We start from the raw sequence: 4,631 nt of genomic DNA, 5'->3' as shown, positions 1-4,631 counted from the left end.
GAACTATTTGGCTTAGCTCTTGAGCTATAATGCACAACTATAGATGGTTATGCATTGTAGCTGAGGAGTTAAAATTTTTAAGTTTGTCTCCGTCATTGCAACTTACTTTTTAGAATTGGTGGTTCTAAAAATAGCAATATGGCTTTTTAGCACCACCAATAATAATACTCCATGATAAGGAAATAAGAAAGTATCTTAAAATTTTAGTAATTAATAATAATAATGAAATGAAATGAAATGAAAATTCAATAGAAAAATAATGGAATGAAAGATTAAAACATTAATTTTTATATAGGATAAGTCAAGAAATTATTTGAATTTATGTTTTTGAAAGTTGTAACGTAGATACCTATAATTAAAATGACTTTTATTTGATTGATCAATCATACAAAATTCAACTATAATTCTATAACGTTTGATTTCTTCAAAAGAAAAGAAAAGAAAAGAAAAAAAAATGCAAATCTATTTACAACCTCTAGTGTTGATGTCCTAATCATATATATATATATATATAACCGAAATCTCTGAAACTCCCACAATTTTCATGTCAGCTCAATATTAAAAAAATAATAATAATAAAACCACTGATGCTCTACCTTCTCTTTCACGATGCTCTACCCTTTCTTTCACCAAAACTCTTTCACAATGCTCTACCTTTTCTTTCACCAAAATGCACGCCTTTCCTTTCTCTACTAGCTCCTCCTCGATCAAACGCATGGCAAACCAAGACACCATACCCACCATACCCACAGATTCCTCAATCAAAACCCACCATACCCACCATACCCATAAACCAACAGACATCTTCTTCCTCAAAACAATGAAAAACAAACAAACAAACAAACAAACAAAAAAAACAAAAAAAAAAACAAAAAAAGGAGATTGAGAAAGAATCGTCGAGTGTCAAACTATCATCCACAGGCAAGCTAGTCTCTCACCAACATCAAGCCACCTAAACTGCTACCAGTAATATATATATATATATATTTCTAAATTTGATACTCTTTTTTTCTCCCAAAATACCCGATGCCCTCCACTCTCTTTTTAGATTCTTTCATGCAACCATCTTCTTCCCTAAAAATCAAAACCCTCTCCTTCCCCAAAATCAAAACCCAAAAACCCAAAACTCAGATGCTTCCGGTGTCGTCAAGGAAGCTATGAGCAATCCAAAAACTCTAACACAACCTCTGAAGCAAGTTTTGAAATTTTCTTGATATATATATATTTTTTAATTTTTTTAATCGTTCATGGTTGGTAGTATTGGAGAATTGGAATTATTAGGATGAGAGGAAAGAAGGATGGTATAACCCCAAAAATCAAAATTTCTTTTGTGGGTATTGTTGCATATTGCTATATGACTGAAATATTTGTGTTTTTGTGGGAATTTTATGTTTGTTTTGAAGGTTGGGGTTGGTTACTATAGCTGTTTGAGATTCCTAACAGGTGTTTGATAGAATGCCTACAAGATATATTAGTAAATAGACAGTTTAATTATTTATATCAATTAATTATCCTACTTATCTATCAAATTTTGAATGGTGGTTGTGCTTTCAATTGTGGCAATTTAAATATTAGCTTTTGCTTTATTCGACAAAATGATAAAAAGTGTCTCTATAATAGTGCCTATGAGGTGTTTGATGCTAGGTCTCAGTGGAATTCTGCATATGGGGAGCAATGATAAATTTGACTAAATTACAACAATTTTGACTTTTAATTTGCTTGACATCTGAACTTCAAAAAATAACAAGCTCAACATAGTAGAAGGAAAAGAGGTCAATCGTGAGAGATATTCTAAGATTGAAGCTTCAACTACAATGCATCAAATATCTTGGTCCAGTGAGTCTCATGTCCCTACTTTATGCTCCCTAGCTAGGAAGTAGAGTTTGTATTTTGATAAAAAGCAATCATGCATCACGGAACAAACACCATACTTAATTTGAAGTTCAATCATCATGCATTGTAGGCAGAAAGGAAGGCTTATGAAGTTGTGGTTCAAGATGGGAAACTTATCTTCAACCATAGTGGTGAATTCCTTCCCACAACAAGACCTAAAAACGCGAAGCGGATCTTTGTCCTTAGTCAAAACTCTTCTTTTTGTTGAAGGGGTTCTTAAAAGTAGAAGTTTTCAAATCAATGATTCTATCAAAAGTTCATTCTCTTGGGTAAGTATCTTTGTCTAAGCCTTTTTAAAATGGTAGTATATTCTTCTATCCCCATAAACATCCATGACTTACATTTGCTACCAGAAGAAGAAAAAAGCTTTAAGTGGATATTGTTTGGGTTGGTTGGAAAATTCTGATTATAAATAATATAATCTTTTCTATGGGATATTGTGATTAAGATGACTGATATTTTGGTAATTGATAATTCTCAAAGTTAAGTTGGTTTATATATTCTTTATAGGTCTTTATTGATTTCTTTAAGTTATAATTTTGTTTATATAGAACTGTTAGCATTTAGATGTATTTTTGTGTTGTTATCTTTAGAATAAATAGATTATGGCTTTGGGAATTTACTTTTTTACCTGAGTAGCTTATAAATCTTGGGGTTTTGAAGCTTATTCCATTATAGTTTGCCATAAATCCATTTGATATGACCTATTATCTATGACTTTAAAAGAAAAGGTTTGTGAAAAGGCTTTTCTTGGCCCTGTTTGATGCTTTGTCAATGGGTATCATGACAACAATCTAAAATCAAATTGGCATGTACAAGTTAGAAAATTAATAAAAATAAGCCCAGTAGTACTCACATTTTTTTTTTTAATTGATTCATTTATATTATTTTATGCAATTTTTGCAGCATATTTTCCTTTTAGCTATGTACTAATTATAACAAGTAGACATGTTATCTAAGAATAAAAAATCTATCTCTAATCTGAAACTCACAAAGACAGACTTCTCAGTTTGAGGTAGAGTTGGCTTCTTGATATATACAATTAATAGACAACTGGTCATGAATTTATAAATATATAATGAGTGCTTTATCAAACTGATGGTTCTTTTTAGGTGTGTGTTTCCAACTTCTTTCAATTTCTTTTTGGTTTTTTTTTTCCTCCAGTTTTATGGTATCTTCTAATATACTTTGCAAAAATTCTAGAATGGTAATGCACATTTAGCTAGAAAAGAAAAGTTGTCCACATCACTTTTAAGGATTCTGCAATCACACGCTGCTGACTTGATTACTCATATGCAAATTAAACTTGAAATGTCATATTTACATGTTTGCATGTTCCAAATTAAAAATGTCATATTAAGTTTCCACATACTGACTTGATTACTCATATGCATATTAAATTATTTATTAGATGAATGAATACTCATGCATATTGGTAGTATTTGAGAAGAGTACTAAAGATTCATAATCATATCACTTAAATTTTTAATATCGTTATTGTTGATGTGATGCCACTTTAAAGCAATGAGAATGGGAATTTGAATTGTGCATGATGATCTATAGAACAGATGGGGTTTGATGGAAGGTTGAATAATCAAAACACTTTGAAATACATATCATTTATGCCAATGGTGTGAGACCACTCCACAAACATTTTCATGCATGATAGCTTAGTGATTGACTTTGAGTGGATAGTAGAAAAGATTCATGTCTAAGATAGATGTGAAAGCATTTTTTTAACTCTTTGCTTTCTCTTTTCCCATTAAATAATAAGTTTAGGGATATAAATTTTTTTTTAAATATTAAATTCCTATTTTGTAGATTTTAATATTGAAATTAGATAAAAGAGCTGCACTAATCAAGTTAAAAAATGACCAAGTTCTTACATTCCACGTTAAGTGTGTGCTCAATGCTTGATATATTCTTTTTGTTTTCTGACATGGCAATGCTTTAGATGGTGATTTTCAAACCACATGCTCATATCTTTTGATTTTCATGATGAAAATGATGGACTGTATGTAATTTAAAGTCTTTGGTGTTATCTTTAATGTGAGTTACTAAATTCAATTGTGGATTAGTGAAACTAAATAATATGATTCTTATTCTGTTAAGTGGACATTTTCATGTGGTGGTCTTTGTTATTGTCAAGGAAGTAAATAAGATATTTTCTTTTTCTAGGCATATAAGCTGCACTTTTGGGAGATCTAGGGTACCATGGAAAAGAAATAACACTGCCAAGGGCCTGAAAACAACTTTGTGTTGCTCTTTGGGACCATGATTAAACTTTGCCTTGAGGTTAAAAATGAGATTACATCATACAAAGATACAATTGTATACAGTAATGAAGATTTCCAACCATGAGAAGTGGAAGCATATAAGCATAAACAAATTATTTTTGTATTTATTTGTATGTAAGTTTTTGATGTTATATTATTGCGATTTTAATGTGGAAATTGTTACTATAACCTTGATTTATTTGTTCAAATATAAAAATTTTATTTATTAGTGCTTAATAAAGAGAAAAAACATATAACATATTAAAATAGATTTCCTGAACTTTCCCTTGCATAGCACGGGTTAGCAACTAGTATTTAAAAATCCTCAAACAAAATTTTGAAAAATCATCACCAATGAAATTAGTATTTGTTTATTGTAACTTGATACAAGATTGTGTCCATAAATATGAGATTATAGTGTCATTGATCACAATGAAATTTGATGAGCTTACATTAAATTTG

The 4,631-nt window shown here is 30.2% G+C and overlaps 1 long non-coding RNA gene across 1 annotated transcript; it reads left to right on the top strand.

The window, feature by feature from the left end:
* The first annotated feature begins 547 nt into the window (after positions 1 to 547).
* LOC136066513 (uncharacterized) lies at positions 548 to 4,330 on the top strand. Its single transcript, XR_010628005.1, has 3 exons — positions 548 to 1,836; positions 1,964 to 2,162; positions 4,072 to 4,330. It is a non-coding gene; the product is annotated as an uncharacterized LOC136066513 (long non-coding RNA).
* Positions 4,331 to 4,631: the final 301 nt, after the last annotated feature.

This window comes from Quercus suber, unplaced genomic scaffold, assembly GCF_002906115.3.
Source record: "Quercus suber isolate HL8 unplaced genomic scaffold, Cork oak 2.0 scaffold_1, whole genome shotgun sequence".
NCBI classification, from domain to species: domain Eukaryota; kingdom Viridiplantae; phylum Streptophyta; class Magnoliopsida; order Fagales; family Fagaceae; genus Quercus; species Quercus suber.
Note: the sequence above shows the minus strand (reverse complement) of the source record. Positions and strands in the feature narration are given on the sequence as shown.